Source organism: Schistocerca gregaria, chromosome 1 (genome assembly GCF_023897955.1).
Source record: "Schistocerca gregaria isolate iqSchGreg1 chromosome 1, iqSchGreg1.2, whole genome shotgun sequence".
Taxonomy (NCBI): Eukaryota; Metazoa; Arthropoda; class Insecta; order Orthoptera; family Acrididae; genus Schistocerca; species Schistocerca gregaria.
The window spans coordinates 1,007,407,384-1,007,428,240 of NC_064920.1; positions in this window are offsets into that span (position 1 = coordinate 1,007,407,384).

Genomic DNA, 20,857 nt, shown 5'->3' on the forward strand with positions numbered 1-20,857 from the left:
TTAGAGTTGTACCTTTTTTAGCTTGAAGTCAGCTGATAGGTATACCTGCTTAAAGGAAGTCCCTCTAACTAAGGGTTCACCTTCAGAGGACGTCATGTTTCCAAGTAGAGGAGGAATTAGCATATTTCATCAAAATGTAAGAGGTATTAGAGAAGTTAGTGAACTGGGAATATTTTGTTACTGATAAATCAGATATATGTGCAGTATTTAACAATAATTTTCTGAGCGTTTCTGGTGAATTAAATAAAAATTTAGTTTCTACAACTTTCTTGGCAAATGCCTTTCCGAGATTGATGTCTAAAACACTCCTCTGTGACACAGACAAGGGGGAGATTGAGTCAATAATTAAATCACTGAAGACTAAGGAATCTCATGGATATAATGAAGTGCCTAGCAGAATACTATATTAAAGTACTGTGCTGCACAAGTTAGCCCTGTATTTAGCCATATTTGTAATTTTTCCTTTAGGAATGGTCATTTTCCCCAACTATTAAAGTCCTCAGTAGTAATGCCACTTTATAAAGAGGGAGAAAGGGGTAATGTAGACAATTTATACCTGTTTCTATGCCATCAGTGTTTGCCTAAGTTACTGAAAAGGCTGTGTATGTAAGGATAACAGATCATTTTATATCATACGATTTGCTATCAAATGTACAGTTCGGCTTTTGAAGTCGTTTAAGAACTGAAAATGCTATGTTCTCTTTTCTCTGTAAGGTACTGGATGGGTTAAGCAAAAGTTTTCGAACGCTAGGCACATTTTCACTAAGGCGTTTGATTATGTTGATCACAAAATATTGCTCCAGAAGTTGGACCATTACAGAATACGAGGAGTAGCTTACAACTGGTTCACCTCTTACTCCAGCATCAGACAGCAATAGGTCCATTATTCACAGTGTTGAGAAAGGCTGTGATGTGGGGCCTGAGTGGAATATGGTCAGTTGGGGGGTACCCCAGGGTTCAGTGTTGGGGCCAATCCTGCTCCTTATTTATATAAATGATACGCCCTCTACTATTACGGGTAACTCTAAAATATTTCTGTTTGCTGATGACACTAGTCTGGTAGTAAAGGACGTTGTGTGCAAGATTGGCTCTGTTTCAAAAAGTGCAATTCATTACATAAGTTCATGGCTTGTAAAAACAAACTAACCCTAAATCACAATAAGACTCAGTTTTTACAGTTTCTAACAAACAATTCAACAAAACCCGAAGTTTTAAATTCACAGAATGGGCATATGATTAGTGAAACTGAACAGTTCAGATTTCTAGGTGTTCAGATATATAGTAGCTGTCGTGGAAAGCCCACGTTCAGGAGCTTGCTCAAAGACTTAATGCTGCCGTTTTTCCTACTCGAACGGTATCTGAAGTGAGTAATCGTTCGAAAGGAAAATTAGTCTACTTTGCTTATTTTCATTCGTTTATGTCGTATGGTATTATAATTTGGGGAAACTCTTCCCAGTCTAAAAGGATATTTTTGGCTCAGAAACTAGCGGTTTGAGTAATAAGTGGTGTAAGTTCACGAACTCCTTATCGACCCCTGTTCACTAGACTGGGTATTTTTACATTGGCCTCTCATTATATATATTCCTTACTGTCATTTCTTGTAACAGTATTAGCTTCTACCCAAGAATAAGCAGCTTACACTCAGTTAATACACGGCAGAAATGAAATCTGCATTTGGATCGGACTTCCTCAACTCTTGTTCAGAAACGTGTGCAGTATATTGCTGCTCTATTTTCAACAATCTACCACTCGAATTCAAAAATCTTAGCAGTAATCCACGCGCTTTCAAATCGAGACTGAAGAGTTACAAAAAAAAAAAATGTTTCAAATGGCTCTGAGCACTATGGGACTTAACATCTATGGTCATCAGTCCCCTAGAACATAGAACTACTTAAACCTAACTAACCTAAGGACAGCACACAACACCCAGGCATCGCGAGGCAGAGAAAATCCCTGACCACGCCGGGAATCGAACCCGTGAACCCGGGCGTGGGAAGCGAGATGAAGAGTTTCCTCATGGGTCACTCCTTGTATTCTGTCGAGTAGCTCTATGAAAAATTAAGCTGTTTCTTGTTGTATTGTAGATCGCGCTTACTTAATCTTATAGCTTGACTTTTATCGGGTTCAAAAACATTTTTTTTTATCCGTTAATACTTTACTGTTGTACACTCCTGCCCATTGAAATTGCTACACCACAAAGATGACGTGCTACAGACGCGAAATTAAACCGACAGCAAGAAGATGTTGTGGTATGCAAATGATTAGCTTTTCAGAGCATTCACACAAGGTTGGTGCCGGTGGCGACACCTACAACGTGCTGACATGAGGATAGTTTCCAACCAATTTCTCATACACAAACATCAGTTGAACGGCGTTGCCTGGTGAAACGTTGTTGTGATGCGTCGTGTAAGGAGGAGAAATGCGTTCCATCACGTTTCCGACTTTGATAAAAGTCGGATTGTAGCCTATCGCGATTGCCGTTTATCGTATCGCGACATTGCTGCTCGCGTTGGTCGAGATCCAATGATTGTTATCAGAATATGGAATCGGAGGGTTCAGGAGCGTAATACGGAACGCCGTGCTGGATCCCAACGGCCTCGTATCACTAGCAGTCGAGATGACTGGCATCTTATCCGCATGGCTGTAACCGATCGTGCAGCCACGTCTCGATCGCTGAGTCAACAGATGGGGACGTTTGCAAGACAAGAACCACCTGCACGAACAGTTCGACGACGTTTGCAGCAGCAAGGACTATCAGCTCTGAGACCATGGCTACAATTACCCTTGACGCTGCATCACAGATAGGAGCGCCTGTTATGGTGTACTCGACGACGAACCTAGGAGCACGAATGGCAAAACGTCATTTTTTTGGATGAATCCAGGTTCTGTTTACAGCATCATGATGGTCGCATCCGTGTTTGGCGACATCGCGGTGAACGCACATTGGAAGCGTGTATTCGTCATCGCCATACTGGCGTATCACCCAGCGTGATCGTATGGGGTGCAATTGGTTACACGTCTCGGTCACCTCCTGTTCGCATTGACGGCACTTTGAACAGTGGACGTTACATTTCAGATGTGTTACGACCCGTGGCTCTACCTTTTATTCGGTCCCTGATAAACCCTACATTTCAGCAGGATAATGATCGACCTAATTTTACATGTCCTGTACGGGACTTTCTGGATACAGAAAAGGTTCGACTGCTGCCCTGGCCAGCACATTCTCCAGATCTCTCACCAATTGAAAGCGTCTGGTCAATGGTGGCCGAGCAACTGGCTCGTCACAATACTTCAGTCACTACTCGTGATGAACTGTGGTATCGTGTTGAAGCTGCATGGGCAGCTGTACCTGTACACGCCATCCAAGCTTTGTTTGACTGAATGCCCAGGCACATCAAGGCCGTTATTACGACCAGAGGTGGTTGTTCTGGGTACTGATTTCTCAGGATCTATGCACCCAAATTGCGTGAAAAACTAATCACATGTCAGTTCTAGTATAATATATGTGTCCAGTGAATACCCGTTTTTCATTTGCATTTCTTCTTGGTATAGTAATTTTAATGGCCAGTAGTGTAATTTCATATACTGACACGTTCCATGACGTTGGAGATTTGCTCCTCAGTTTGGTCCTACGGAACTTGAGGTGCAAATAAAATAAATAAAATAAAGGATCCATGCGGTGGTGCGAAGTTGCGGGGGCAACGAGAGCCGTAGGAGACCGGAGGGGACTCCGGCTGTGGTGCGAGTGTCACGGCAGAGGCCGACAGTTGTGTGACGCGACGCTGGAGGTATTTTGATGCCCTTCCTTGCCGCATCCCGAACAAGTCCGGGATTGTTGTTGTTGTTGTTGTTGTTGTGGTCTTCAGTCCTGAGATTGGTTTGATGCAGCTCTCCATGCTACTCTATCCTGTGCAAGCTTCTTCATCTCTCAGTACCTACTGCAGCCTACATCCTTCTGAATCTGCTGAGTGTATTCATCTCTTGGTCTCCCTCTACGATTTTTACCCTCCACCCTGCCCTCCAGTACCATATTGGTAATCCCTTGATGGCTCAGATCATGTCCTACCAACCGATCCCCTCTTCTAGTCAAGTTGTGCCACAAACTCCTCTTCTCCCCAGTTCTATTCATTAGTTATGTGATCTACCCATCTAATCTTCAGCATTTTTCTGTAGCACCACATTATAAAGCTTCTATTCTCTTCCTGTCCAAACTATTTATATTCCATGTTTCACTTCCACACATGGCTACACTCCACACAAATACTTTCAGAAACGACTTCCTGACACTTAAATCCGGGATTGTGTGTCGTAATTGACGACCACGCGGCAGCCGTATATCTGAAGGTAGTACGGCACATCAGGAAGTAGGGCAATGGTTATCTGGCGGAAGCAGTTAGGGACCGGGTATCTTCGAAATGGTGCTCAACCTTCTGTTACATGGCGGCGAATGGTGCCATGTGGACGGAAGGCGGCCATGACATCTGCCGCCGGGAGTTTGAACAGCAGTTCAAAGATCCGAATTGCCCGCATGCCGAATCCTGCGCGGTCGACCGCCACCGGGCAGACTCTACCGTCGGAGTGGTGGAAACGGAGTCACTGCTGCACGTTCCGAAGGATCGTATGGCAGTTCACGTAATCAGTGACTTGAACACATACCGTGTTGTTCAATATACTTTTAATAAAACAGAAAAGAAATACGCAGTTGCTATTCTTATACATATTTCGGGCGCCTTTGATGATCTCTGGTGGCCCACAATGTTTGTAAGACTCAAGAACATGCAGGTACCTAAGGACCTCTATGGTAGCCTCGCGGACTACTGTAGAAACAGGGGGGTTGATTGGCGCTCGGGAAATTAGAGAGTGATTAGATGAATCATCAATCTGTACCCCGCTTTTTAGGATCTCGCCTTGGAACTCCCCCTACATGAACTGGACGCAGATGACCTTCTGGTGGTGATCCACGCGGACTCATGAGCGCAACGTGAGCACCAGTCAACACAGCTACTCACAGGCACCAGCCAGTGGTGCAAACATAATAAACTTGAGATGGTTCTACACAAAGCATTTCATATACTACTCAAAGGATCACTACAAAGGAATCCAACCATAAAACTACACGACATTAGCGTAGTCAGACAACAGAAAACACGTTATCTGGTGTGCAACTCGACGAAAGACTGTACTCTGATGAACACATCAGAATGACTGACAGGGCTGATAAGATCATGCATAAGTTGGCTGGACTCAACATAACACACGTCAGGGTACCGTTACACACACTGAGAACTCATTTTTGTGCTCTCTTTGAGTCTGTGGTCTTTTGGGCAGCCAGTGTATGGGCCCACCGAGTACGTCTGGTGACGAACCAGAACATCGTGCGGATAGGATAGAGAAGCACCCTGGCAAGGTTGTCAGGAACTTCCAACACCACGTCAGTGGGCTCACTCTGCGTGGTGCTTGGACCCTTCCCTGTCGCCACAGCCATTCGGTTTCGGGCTGCAGTGTACTGGCTGATGAGGGGGAGACAGGGAAAGGTAATCGAGATTACTGGAAATGACATCACCGAGAAGCGCCAATTCCTTAAATGGCGGGTGGATGCCTGCCAAAGGGAATGGGAGTTAAGCGATAAGAGCCGTAGGGTATATCATTTCTTCTCAGACATCAGGGAACCTCTGAGACTGAGCCACATCAATCCCAGCCGGGGTATGGTTAACTTTCTGACGGATCGCGGCCCCATACTCTGCGCACTCACACTATGTAGGCCGCAGCCAGATCACTACTTGCACATGTGAGGAACTTGGATCCCCGGAGCACACACTTTTTAACTGTCACCGATACAGAGCAGCATCCCAGACTCCAACTCGGTACATCAGCGATATGGTAAGGGTAATAAGAGACAAAGAGAAGTGGGAAATGTAAAATATCTGATGCTCTCAAGGATATTACGTGACGGATACAGACAGACACTGTCGTACAACAGAACACTGCAGCACATACGAAGCACCTAAGACAGCAGTTCCAATTCATGCATCAACACAGACAGCAGCACCGAAACATGCAGTCTAATAGCAAACTCTTTCACCAACACGTACCATAGACAACCTTACACAGCATCTAAAATAATAAAGTTGTGTCAGACTAAATAATGTGATGTAGTAAACCCTGTAAACCCGCTCTATCTTAAGTATAAACAGGAAACATATCGATCCCGCGGTCCTTATACCGCTGCTGGGATGTAGCATTTGTAACTGAACACTTAGCGTATATAAGCAACATAACAGTTAAAATTTGACACACATAATATAGGAACTGAAGGTTAATTAATAACCCCAAGAAATAACATACTTTACACTCACACACTACTCCACTTTCTACGCTGTACGCCGGCTGCCGTGGTCTTGAGGTTCTAGGCACTGCAGTCCGGAACCGCTGGGCTGCTACGGTCGCAGGTTCGAATCCTGCCTTTGGCATGGATGTGTGTGATGTCCTTAGGTTAGTTAGGTTTAAGTAGTTCTAAGTTCTAGGGGACTGATGACCTCAGATGTTAAGTGCCATAGTGCTCAGAGACATTTGAACCATTTTGTAAGTTTTCCTACCAAGCCAGCATTGTCTAGTAGAAGATTTATGAGCATATAAAACTATATATTGAATAAGGTATACTTTAGTAGGACAGAGCATGAATTATTAAATAATTTTTGTGATAGCAAACAAACAAAAAATTGAGGTGACTCTACATAATATGATTTTCGTGTAGTTCTTCGCTTCTTATAAAGCGTCGAGTGTCCAGCTGTTTCCTGTTTTGCAGATCGTTTCCATTTGCTCTTCATTGTTATCTACGCTAAGTTCCTCCTTATGAAAATCCCAACCTTACTTGTCGTGCTAATGCGATTGAGTGCTGATACTGTTTCCTTTCTAAATTCATTTCCAGCATATGTTGAGAGACGCCTGCCGTCCTGTGAAAATCACTCGTCTATAGCAAGCCTCATAGTCCGCCACATAAATCCATTTCGGAGCATTAGGGAAACCATCTCTAGCCTACACAATAGCCACAGGAAGAACAAACAGTCGCACCCAGGAAATATTAGGGATGGTGGTTATTGCTGAAACAACTGGTTTTCAATTTTTTTTCATGCAAGTTTTACCTGACTATTAAACCGCGCATAAGACCCGGTTTCTAAAATAATCGATTTCAGGTTTTCCGTTCTTATTATTTCCTCTTGGGTAAAATATTCCGGAGGTAAAATAGTCCCCCATTCGGATCTCCGGGCGGGGACTACTCAGGAGGACGTCGTTATCAGGAGAAAGAAAACAGGCATTCTACGGATCGGAGCGTGGAATGTTAGATCCCTTAATCGGGCAGGTAGGTTAGAAAATTTAAAAAGGGAAATGGATAGGTTAAAGTTATATATAGTGGGAATTAGTGAAGTTCGGTGGCAGGAGGAACAAGACTTTTGGTCAGGTGAATACAGGGTTATAAATACAAAATCAAATAGGGGTAATGGAGGAGTAGGTTTAATAATGAATAGGAATATAGGAATGCGGGTAAGCTACTACAAACAGCATAGTGAACGCATTATTGTGGCCAAGATAGACACAAAGCCCATGCCTACGACAGTAGTACAAGTTTATATGCCAACTAGCTCTGCAGATGATGAAGAAATTGATGAAATGTATGATGAGATAAAAGAAATTATTCAGATAGTGAAGGGAGACGAAAATTTAATAGTCATGGGTGACTGGAATTCGTCAGTAGGACAAGGGAGAGAAGGAAACATAGTAGGTGAATATGGATTGGGGCTAAGAAATGAAAGAGGAAGCCGTCTGGTAGAATTTTGCACAGAGCATAACTTAATCATAGCTAACACTTGGTTCAAGAATCATAAAAGAAGGTTGTATACATGGAAGAATCCTGGAGATACAAAAAGGTATCAGATAGATTATATAATGGTAAGACAGAGATTTAGGAATCAGGTTTTAAATTGTAGGACATTTCCAGGGGCAGATGTGGACTCTGACCACAATCTATTGGTTATGACCTGTAGATTAAAACTGAAGAAACTGCAAAAAGGTGGGAATTTAAGGACATGGGATCTGGATAAGCTGAAAGAACCAGAGGTTGTACAGAGTTTCAAGGAGAGCATAAGGGAACAATTGGCAGCAATGGGGGAAAGAAACACAGTTGAAGAAGAATGGGTAGCTCTGAGGGATGAAGTAGTGAAGGCAGCAGAGGATAAAGTAGGTATAAAGACGAGGGTTGCTAGAAATCCTTGGGTAACAGAAGAAATATTGAATTTAATTGATGAAAGGAGAAAATATAAAAATGCAGTAAATGAAGCTGGCAAAAAGGAATACAAACATCTAAAAACTGAGATCGACAGGAAGTGCAAAATGGCTAAGCAGGGATGGCTAGAGGACAAATGTAAGGATGTAGAAGCTTATCTCACTAGGGGTAAGATAGATACTGCCTACAGGAAAATTAAAGAGACCTTTGGAGAGAAGAGAACCACGTGCATGAATATCAAGAGCTCAGATGGCAATCCAGTTCTAAGCAAAGAAGGGAAGGCAGAAAGGTGGAAGGAGTATATAGAAGGTTTATACAAGGGCGATGTACTTGAGGACAATATTATGGAAATGGAAGAGGATGTAGATGAAGACGAAATGGGAGGTAAGATACTGCGTGAAGAGTTTGACAGAGCACTGAAAGACCTGAGTCGAAACAAGGCCCCCGGAGTAGACAACATTCCATTAGAACTACTGACGGCCTTGGGAGAGCCAGTCATGACAAAACTCTACCAGCTGGTGATCAAGATGTATGAGACAGATGAAATACCCTCAGACTTCAAGAAGAATATAATAATTCCAATCCCAAAGAAAGCAGGTGCTGACAGATATGAAAATTACCGAACTATCAGTTTAATAAGTCACAGCTGCAAAATACTAACGCGAATTCTTTACAGACGAATGGAAAAAGTGGTAGATGCGGACCTTGGGGAGGATCAGTTTGGATTCCGTCGAAATGTTGGAACACGTGAGGCAATACTGACCTTACGACTTATCTTAGAAGAAAGATTAAGAAAAGGCAAACCTACGTTTCTAGCATTTGTAGACTTGGAGAAAGCTTTTGACAATGTTGACTGGAATACTCTCTTTCAAATTCTGAAGGTGGCAGGGGTAAAATACAGGGAGCGAAAGGCTATTTACAATTTGTACAGAAACCAGATGGCAGTCATAAGAGTCGAGGGGCATGAAAGGGAAGCAGTGGTTGGGAAAGGAGTGAGACAGGGTTGTAGCCTCTCCCCGATGTTATTCAATCTGTATATTGAGCAAGCAGTAAAGGAAACAAAAGAAAAATTTGGAGTAGGTATTAAAATTCATGGAGAAGAAATAAAAACTTTGAGGTTCGCCGATGACATTGTAATTCTGTCAGAGACAGCAAAGGACTTGGAAGAGCAGTTGAACGGAATGGGCAGTGTCTTGAAAGGAGGATATAAGATGAACATCAACAAAAGCAAAACGAGGATAATGGAATGTGGTCAAATTAAATCGGGTGATGCTGAGGGAATTAGATTAGGAAATGAGACACTTAAAGTAGTAAAGGAGTTTTGCTATTTAGGAAGTAAAATAACTGATGATGGTCGAAGTAGAGAGGATATAAAATGTAGACTGGCAATGGCAAGGAAAGCGTTTCTCAAGAAGAGAAATTTGTTAACATCGAATATAGATTTATGTATCAGGAAGTCGTTTATGAAAGTATTTGTTTGGAGTGTAGCCATGTATGGAAGTGAAACATGGACGATAACTAGTTTGGACAAGAAGAGAATAGAAGATTTCGAAATGTGGTGCTACAGAAGAATGCTGAAGATTAGATGGGTAGATCACGTAACTAATGAGGAGGTATTGAATAGGATTGGGAAGAAGAGAAGTTTGTGGCACAACTTGACTAGTAGAAGGGATCGGTTGGTAGGACATGTTTTGAGGCATCAAGGGATCACAAATTTAGCATTGGAGGGCAGCGTGGAGGGTAAAAATCGTAGAGGGAGACCAAGAGATGAATACACTAAGCAGATTCAGAAGGATGTAGGTTGCAGTAGGTACTGGGAGATGAAGCAGCTTGCACAGGATAGAGTAGCATGGAGAGCTGCATCAAACCAGTCTCAGGACTGAAGACAACAACAACAACAACATTATTTCCTATAATAAACTTAAGAAATCGAACTAAGATTGAAAACTTTTGGCTCTCCGAGTTTCAGAAACGCAGAATCAAAACATTAAATTAAAGAAAAACTGATTCGTCCACTCTTCACTGCTTTTCTGGAAAAATGATATGTGGTTCAATACTACAAAAAAATCACCACTGTTCCTCTAGTAATTCTAAGTTTTTGAAACTCAGCTCACAAATCATGTTGTAATTGGGAATGATAGCACTGTTCGGGCATCACACGTAGTCAGTGCTGCAGAGTGAAACTAAGGTTGAATTCTGTTCCCTGTGTTAATTTGCCCTCATTCAAGGACTACAATCAGATAAAGGCATATTATTAGACTCAGGGAGTAGATCGGCTAATTTTTATTGTATCCTATGTATGAACCGTTCCTAAGTGTTTAATCTGTTACAGTTACCACAACTTGCTATCTCTCTTATTTCATAGAAATAGCAGACAACTGTTTCATCTTTTAAAGCAAATGATTCAGTGTACTGCACTGCTACGCCACTTCGTAAAAATATTTCCCGGCTAGGGATGGTGACACTCTGCAATACAACACATGTCCGGCGACGACGGCGAGAAACCACCGTGCAGACCAGGTGTACACTGTATGTACACGAGAAACTGCGGCCACAACACAGGGCAACAAGGACGTTACTGTCTCAGCAATGTCTCGTTTCTGTCGGCATTGTTATTAAGCACTGGTCGCTTTTCCAATTTTCGACAATAAGGCAGTATTTCAAACCAATGAAAAATTTTATGAACAAATATTAATCCTTTTTTAAAAAAAGATTTATTTAAAAATAAGATTTAGCACAATAGAAATTTTATGAACAAATATTAATCTTCTTTTAAATAGATTTATTTCAAAATACAGGGTGTTTCAAAAATGACCGGTATATTTGAAACGGCAATAAAAACTAAACGAGCAGCGATAGAAATACACCGTTTGTTGCAATATGCTTGGGACAACAGTACATTTTCAGGCGGACAAACTTTCGAAATTACAGTAGTTACAATTTTCTACAACAGATGGCGCTGCAAGTGATGTGAAAGATATAGAAGACAACGCAGTCTGTGGGTGCGCCATTCTGTACGTCGTCTTTCTGCTGTAAGCGTGTGCTGTTCACAACGTGCAAGTGCGCTGTGGACAACATGGTTTATTCCTTAGAACAGAGGATTTTTCTGGTGTTGGAATTCCACCGCCTAGAACAGAGTGTTGTTGCAACAAGACGAAGTTTTCAACGGAGGTTTAATGTAACCAAAGGACCGAAAAGCGATACAATAAAGAATCTGTTTGAAAAATTTCAACGCACTGGGAACGTGACGGATGAACGTGTTGGAAAGGTAGGGCGACCGCGTACGGCAACCACAGAGGGCAACGCGCAGCTAGTGCAGCAGGTGATCCAACAGCGGCCTCGGGTTTCCGTTCGCCGTGTTGCAGCTGCGGTCCAAATGTCGCCAACGTCCACGTATCGTCTCATGCGCCAGAGTTTACACCTCTATCCATACAAAATCCAAACGTGGCAACCCCTCAGCGCCGCTACCATTGCTGCGCGAGAGACATTCGCTAACGATATAGTGCACAGGATTGATGACGGCGATATGCACGTGGGCAGCATTTGGTTTACTGACGAAGCTTATTTTTGCCTGGACGGCTTCGTCAATAAACAGAACTGGCGCATATGGGGAACCGAAAAGCCCCATGTTGCAGTCCCATCGTCCCTGCATCCTCAAAAAGTACTGGTCTGGGCCGCCATTTCATCCAAAGGAATCATTGGCCCATTTTTCAGATCCGAAACGACTACTCCACCACGCTGTCTGGACATTCTTCGTGAATTTGTGGCGGTACAAACTGCCTTAGACGACACTGCGAACACCTCGTGGTTTATGCAAGATGGTGCCCGGCCACATCGCACGGCCGACGTCTTTAATTTCCTGAGTGAATATTTCGATGATCGTGTGATTGCTTTGGGCTATCCTAAACATACAGGAGGCGGCGTGGATTGGCCTCCCTAGTCGCCAGACATGAACCCCTGTGACTTCTTTCTGTGGGGACACTTGAAAGACCAGGTGTACCGCCAGAATCCAGAAACAATTGAACAGCTGAAGCAGTACATCTCATCTGCATGTGAAGCCATTCCGCCAGACACGTTGTCAAAGGTTTCGGGTAATTTCATTCAGACTACGTCATACTATTGCTACGCATGGTGGATATGTGGAAAATATCGTACTATAGAGTTTCCCAGACCGCAGCGCCATCTGTTGTAGACAATTGTAACTACAGTAATTTCGAAAGTTTGTCCGCCTGAAAATGTACTGTTGTCCCAAGCATATTGCAACAAACGGTGTATTTCCATCGCTGGTCGTTTAGTTTTTATTGCCGTTTCAAATATACCGGTCATTTTTGAAACACCCTGTAAGTTCAAGCACTGGTGCTATGGCTATTTGATATTTCGGTATTTTCCTGGGTTATAAGTAAAGATAAAAAACACCTGTTATTACTGATACTAAACAAATACCGACAAATACCGGTTATTCTTAACTAAAATACTGGTATCGGATCCGGCCGGGATGGCCTAGCGGTTCTGGGGGCTACTGTCTGGAACCGCGGGACCGCTACGGTTGCAAGTTGGAATCCTGCCTGGGGCATGGATGTGTGTGATGTCCTTAGGTTAATTAGGTTTAAGTAGTTCTGAGTTCTAGGGGACTGATGACCTCAGAAGTTAAGTCCCATAGTGCTCAGAGCCATTTGAACCATTTTTGAACTGGTATCGGTTTTAACTCGTCGGTTTTTCCTATCCATACATGCGACAGTATGTTAATTTTTCCACCTGACTTAGCTCGTTTTCACGCTAAGAGAAAGCATTGAGAATAAGAAACTGTGGCTGACCACGCACTTAGGAACTTCGCATGTTAGTGTTCCATTGCAAAGTGTCGCGTAATCTAGCCAATCGGTGGTTACGACGTTCCCAGTAATGCGTCATTCCTCTGACTTTCCGTACAGTGCTAGGGCGGAGTTGGCTGAACACTGGCCGAGAGAATAGTGATGCGTCAGGAACTGCACGGGAGCGAGTCGCACTTCTGCAGCACGCAGAGCGAGTCGGAGTGCATAAGCCAGTGCGGGGGTCTGGCTAGGCGGGGCCGGGTGGAAGCCCGTCAGGAGTTGTGAGGCGGCGGCCGCCCACGCTTGTTTACGCGGCGCAGCGCAGCGCCGGGGCTTACGTAAGCGGCTGGTCGCGGCCCACCGCGCGCCGCAGACAGACCGGTCCGCCGAACCCGTCGGGAAGGCCTCCTAGCTGCAGCCACGGGCGCAGGCGCTGCCCACGCCGCTCTCGTTAGCAGACATCGCCTTCTGTGCATCGCCGGCAGGGACGAAAATAAGCCAGCGCGAGGTTCTCCACAGGGGGACGGGCTCAACAACTTTGTAGCCCTTACAATACAGGCTGATCTTTTGCACCGCGTACAAACTTTCAGAAACTGATGGATGAGAGGAACTGGTCTTCAACCCAGAGACTGGTTTGATGCAACTTTCCATGTTATTTTACCCTGTGCAATGCTCTTCATCTCCCAGTACCTAATGCAGCCTACATCCTTCTGAATCTGCTTAGTGTATTCGTCTCTTGGTCTCCCTCTATGATTTTTACCCTCCACGCTGCCCTCCAATGCTAAATTTGAAATCTCTTGATGCGTCAGAACATGTCCTACCAACCGGTCCCTTCTTCTTGTCAAATTGTGCCACAAACTCCTCTTCTCCCCAATTCTATTCAATACCTCCTCATTAGTTATGTGATCTACCCATCCAATCTTCAGCATTCTTCTGTAGCACCACATTTCGAAAGATTCTATTCTCTTCTTGTCCAAACTAGTTATCGTCCACGTTTCACTTCCATACATGGCTACACTCCATACAAATACTTTCAGAAACGACTTCCTGACCCTTAAATCGATACTCGATGTTAACAAATTCGTCTTCTTCAGAAACGCTTTCCCTACCATTGCCAGTCTACATTTTATATTCTCTCTACTTCGACCATCATCAGTTGTTTTGTTCCCCAAATAGCCCAATAGCAAAACTCCTTCACCACTTTAAGTGTCTCATTTCCTAATCTAATTCCCTCAGCATCACCAGACTTAATTCGACTACATTCCATTACCCTCGTTTTGCTTTTGTTGATGTTCATCTTATATCCTCCTTTCAAGACACTATCCATTCCGTTCAACTGCTCTTCCAAGTCCTTTGCTGTCCCTGACAGAATTATAATGTCATCGGCTAACCTCAAGGCTTTTAATTCTTCTCCATGGATTTTAATACCTACTCCGAATTTTTCTTTTGTTTCCTTCACTGCTTGCTCAGTACACAGATTGAATAACATCGGGGAGAGGCTACAACCCTGTCGCACTCCCTTCCCAACCACTGCTTCCCTTTTATGTCCCTCGACTCTTATGACTGCCATCTGGTTTCTGTACAAATTGTAAATAGCCTTTCGGTCCCTGTATTTTACCCCTGCCACCTTTAGAATTTGAGAGAGAGTATTGCAGTCAACATTGTCAAAAGCTTTCTCTAAGTCTACAAATGCTAGAAACGTAAGTTTGCCATTCCTTAACCTTTCTTCTAAGATAAGTCGTAAGGTCAGTATTGCCTCACGTGTTCCAACATTTTTACGGAATCCAAACTGATCTTCCCCGAGGTCGGCTTCTACCAGTTTTTCCATGCTTCTGTAAAGAATTCGCGTCAGTATTTCGCAGCTGTGACTTATTAAACTGATATTTCGGCAATTTTCACATCTGTCAACACCTGCTTTCTATGGGATTGGAATTATTATATTCTTCTTGAAGTCTGAGGGTATTTCGCCTGTCTCGTACATCTTACTCACCAGACGGTAGAGTTTTGTCATGACTGGCTCTCCCAAGGCTGTCAGTAGTTCTAATGGAATGTTATCTACTCCGGGGGCATTGTTTCGACTCAGGTCTTTCAGTGCTCTGTCAAACTCTTCACGCAGTATCATATCTCCCATTTCACCTTCATCTACATCCTCTTCCATTTCCATAATATTGTCCTCAAGTACATTGCCCTTGTATAGACCCTCTATATACTCCTTCCACCTTTCTGCTTTCCCTTCTTTGCTTAGAAATGGGTTTCCATTTGAGCTCTTGATATTCATAGAAGTGGCTCTCTTTTCTCCAAAAGTCTCTCTAATTTTCCTGTAGGCTGTATCTATCTTACCCCCTAGTGAGATAAGCCTCCACATTCTTAAATTTGTCCTCTAGCCATGCCTCCTTAGCCATTTTGCACTTACTGTCGATCTCATTTTTGAGACGTTTGTATTCCTTTTTGCCTGCTTCATTGAATGCTTTTTTATATTTTCTCTTTTCATCAATTAAATTCAATATTTCTTCTGTTACCCAAGGATTTCTACTAGCCCTTGTCTTTTTACCTACTTGATCCTCTGGTGCCTATACTATTTCATCCCTCAGAGCTACCCATTCGTCTTCTACTGTATTTCTTTCCCCCATTCCTGTCAATTGTTCCCTTATGCTCTCCCTGAAACTCTGTACAACATCTGGTTCTTTCAGTTTATCCAGGTCCCATCTCCTTAAATTCCCACCTTTTTGCAGTTTCTTCCGTTTTAATCTACAGGTCATAACCTATAGATTGTGGTCAGAGTCCACATCTGCCCCTGGAAATGTCTTACAATTTAAAACCTGGTTTCTAAATCTGTCTTACCATTATATAATCTATCTGATACCTTCTAGTATCTCCAGGATTCTTCCATGTATACAACTTTCTTTTATGATTCTTGAAACAAGTGTTAGCTACGATTAAGTTGTGCTCTGTGCAAAATTCTAACAGACGGCTTCCTCTTTCATATCTTAGCCCCAATCCATATTCACCTCCTATGTTTCCTTCTCTCTCTTTTCCTAATGTCGAATTCCAGTCACCCATGACTATTACATTTTCGTCTCCCTTCACTACCTGAAGAATTTGTTTTATTTCATCATACATTTCTTCAATTTATTCGTCATCTGCTGAGCTAGTTGGCATATAAACTTGTCTACTGTCATGGGCTTCGTGTCTATCTGGGCCACTATAATACGTTCACTATGGTGTTTGTAGTAGCTTACCCGTACTCCTATCGTTTTATTCATTATTAAACCTACTCCTGCATGACCTTTATTTGATTTTGTGTTTATAACCCTGTAGTCACCTGACCAGAAGTCTTGTTCCTCCTGCCACCGAACTTCACTAATTCCCACCATATCTAACTTTAACCTATCCATTTCTCTTTTTAAATTTTCTAACCTACCTGCCCGATTAAGGGATCTGACATTCCACGCTCCGATCTGTAGAACGCCAGTTTTCTTTATCCTGATAACGATATCCTCTTGAGTAGTCCTCGCCCGGAGATCCGAATGGGAGACTATTTTACCTCCGGAATATTTTACCCAAGAGGACGCCATCATCATTTAACCATACAGTAAAGCTGCATGCCCTCGGGAAAAATTACGGCTGTTGTTTCCCCTTGCTTTCAGCCGTTCACAGTACCACAACAGCAAGGCCCTTTTGGTTAATGTTACGAGGCCAGATCAGTCAATCATCCAGACTGTTGTCCCTGCAACCACTGAAAAGGCTGCTGCCCCTCTTCAGGAACCACACGTTTGTCTGGCCTCTCAACAGATACCCCTCCGTTGTGGTTGCACCTACGGTACGGCTATCTATATCGTTGAGGCTCGCAAGCCTCCCCACTAACGGCAAGGTCCATGGTTCATAGGGGAGGGGGGAGGGGGCTTGTGGGGGTACAGGACAAAAAAAGGTCTAATGAACTTACGTCCGGAAATGCATGGTTTCTATGCCAGAGACCATTTACTCAATCAGAGTGTTACAGAAACTGCGGTCTAATAAGCGCTGTACCATGCAGCCACAGGTACAGTACGCATGGTTTCCTCCTAGAGTTCTATTGCTGACTCACCTTGTAGTGGATGTGATACAGCGTCGAAGACAACGGTTTCGCATTCCAAGGAGCTTACCGACATGGTGTTTACCTGCATAAAGGCAAATATCAACGGGTAGCGGGCAGCAACGTTTTATCAGTGGACTTATCTCCGTCGAAAACAACCCCAGCAATCAATGATTGCAATAGTGAGTCGCCCTTTGTCTCAGACAGGGTCGTTTCAGGAAGGAGGAAATCGTGGAGAACGTGCCCAAAATGTTCGGACACTAGACGTGGAAGAAAATGTGATTAATACTGTGGAAGGCGCCCACCGTGTCAGTAACACGCAGTCGGCCCGCACATACTGGGTAAGCCAGATGACCGCGTGGAATATAATGGTTCAAATGGCTCTGAGCACTATGGGACTCAACTGCTGTGGTCATTAGTCCCCTAGAACTTAGAACTACTTAAACCTAACTAACCTAAGGACATCACACACATCCATGCCCGAGGAAGGATTCGAACCTGCGACCGTAGCAGTCACACGGTTCCGGACTGCGCGCCTAGAACCGCGAGACCACCGCGGCCGGCGCGCGGAATATAATCCATGACGACTGTTACTACCCTTATCACTTACAGCTTTTGCAGGTCTTGCTATCGACTTTCCACATACTGAGTAGTTTTGTCACTGCTTTCGTCACTAGCCCGATAGCTGAGTGGTCGCCGGCACGGTAGCTCAGTGTGTTCGGTCAGAGGCTTTAGCTACCTCTGTAATAAAAATGCTGGGTGAACGGATCGACCAGCAATGTGTACGGATGTCGTCGGAAGTCCGCTACGAATATTTTCAACGAATAATACAGAACAAAATGAGATCAACAAAAAGTGGTCAGCGCGGAGGTCTGTCACACCAAGGGGCACATATATGCAGAGCAAATTGTACTTACTTTCTGAAAAGCCCTAAGACAGGGGTTTGATGTTCTTTCACACTCCATACTGTTCACCGAACTAAAGTAAATACAAGATGGCGTGTACATTTGTTTACATAGGTTGCTGATTTGCTATGCCAAAGAACGTGATATGTGTAGATAAATGGCACACTTCTCGAATTATTTCTTTATAGTACGGATTATTTTTTGCAGCTACTCATTTAATTATTTAGGTTTTAAAGATGCTGGTATTGGCAAATGAAGAACTTCCTCTAGGTCAATTAATTGTTATTTATATAATTTCAAATTATGTCCCTTAGTCGGGCAGGTAGGTTTTAAAATTTAAAAAGGGAGATGGATAGTTTAAAGTTAGATTTAGTGGGAATTAGTGAAGTTCGGTGGCAGGAGGAACAAGACTTCTGGTCAAGTGAATGCAGGATTATAAACGCAAAATCAAATAGGGGTAATGCAGTAGTAGGTTTAATAATGATTAAAAAAATTGGAGCACCGGTCACATACTACAAACAGCATAGTGAACGTATTATTTAGTCCAGTGAAATTGTCAGAAAAAAAGCCTGTACCTTGCAGAAGGTGGGGTAGAAGATTTTTTTTAACTCGTTCATATTGTTTGAATGATTAGAAAACCAAGCTTTGCCAAAAAAATTTCTCTTGGGAAAACTTTCTGCAGTCAAAAAACTTGGAATATTTCGGACTTTTCTCAGTTCTTTTCAAATTATCTCAGTTTAATTTCCTCCTATCGCTTTGACGTCTATTTTCTTTTTTAAAGAGCACAAAATTCCTTAGAAATTTTATTTTTATCATTTTTTTTCCTACTTCCAATATCTAAGGCGCTACAGCGCGTCAAAAAATACCAATTTTTCAAATTTCGAGCAGAGTGGCAAATTACCTAATTTTTGAACACTGTTATTTCAGTTTCTATTTGTGTTGTATAAACATATTACTCATCATGTTATTCATTTGAATTTACCATCTCACTCTGCTGCAGGGCCAGGACAAACTGCATCATATTCAGTATATACGAACACATTCACGTCGGATTGCGTGAAGTTTATTTGTTTTACAATATGCAATACTATTGCATGCAGGTGCTGTACATTTTCTACAGTTTATTGACGTTAATGATCAGTTATAAGAAAAAGTATGTAGGAATTGTTCTTTAGCGGACAAAAGCGTATTTATTCTTTGGCGGGCGGAAGGCAATTATCTCTAGTGATTGTTCACAGCGCGCTAACAGATATTAGCACACAGCAATAAGGGTCCTACAGTTTGGAGACCCTTCCATTCAGTATATGTTGTGATGATGAAAATGAGTATGTCTGACATGAATTCGTGTTTCACTTGCGAAAAAACTGTGGTGAGTGCTGGATGCAATGTGAAAAAGAAAGGACTGAGCACACTTATCGATTGTAGTGCTAAATGCAGGGAATCTGCTCACACTTTTTTTGAAAGCGCTCAGTGAAGGGATGGTGAATGAAGCATGCTACAAGAAGTACATTAATGAGAGAATGATAGCGGCTAGCCTATCCTCAGAAACCAACAGGCGTGCTACGTCGATCACAGGAAAATGGTCAATTCAAGTTCAAAGAGAAATGCTTCTTATGTGCAAAAGGGAATTCTGATGACTTTTTAACCAAGCAGTGAAGACTACCATATGACAAACGAAATTTTGATAGAGGGTACCTTGTCCACAAAGTGACTTGGACTCGAAATGTTTGCTTCAAGTCAATAGCCCAAAGCTATGTTTCTTACCTGCAACGTCAAATTGGATCTCAATTTGCTACTGTATTTGACGGGCATCCATGTGAGGGAGACAAATGTAGCACAGAGAGTGGTGAGAGGATTCGTAGGTCCAAAAAACATTTTTCGGTTGACGTTGTGCTTGAGTCAGAGATGGTGAACCAAGTCCCTCAGGACAAGTTCTTGTACAACGAACGAAATAAGATGCGTTTGATCAATCTTCTTAAAAAGGAGTTTCTGGAGTGTAGCGTTGAAGTGCACCAGCCGCAAGAAGATGCTGACTTTATGATTGTAACATCTGTCATTTCAAGAACCGAAGATTTTGGAAGTGTTGTCATTCTAGGAGAAAATGTTGACCTGCTTGTGCTCATGACCGGTTTGGGGCAAGGCATTGAAAACTTACTTTTCTTAAAGCCAGGAAGAGGAAATGCAGAAGACAAGTGGTTTTCCACTGCGTCTTACAAGTTTGACAGTGAATATATTCTTTTCACTCACGCCTTTAGCGGATGTGATACAACATCCGCTTTTTTTGGTCAAGGAAAAATTAATTGTTGCAATATTGTTGCGAAAAATGAACACCTAACCTCAGCGCTTTGCACCTTTAATAAACCACATGCTACCCGTGAAGAAATAATAACAGCAACAAAACAGGTTACTATCGCATTGTATAGTGGAGGTGTCAGCAGTTCCCACACACTAGACCATTTGCGGTACCAGCTATTCGCCAAGTCTGCCACAAAAAGCAAACTGAATCTTGCACGGTTGCCACCTACACTAGATGCTGCAGAACATCATTCGTTGCGGACTTACCAACAAGTCCAAAGTTGGATGGGAAACTGGGAACCTCCTGAGAAATGGGGCTGGAATCACAGTGACCACGGTCCAATACCCGTTATAATGAGCCAAGATCCAGCACCTGAAACACTTCTTCACATTGTTTCATGCCCATGCAAGCTGAACTGTGGCGGAGCGTGCTCCTGCAGAAAAGCGGGTTCGAAATGTTCTTCAATTTGAGAGAAATGTATTGGGGTCAACTGTG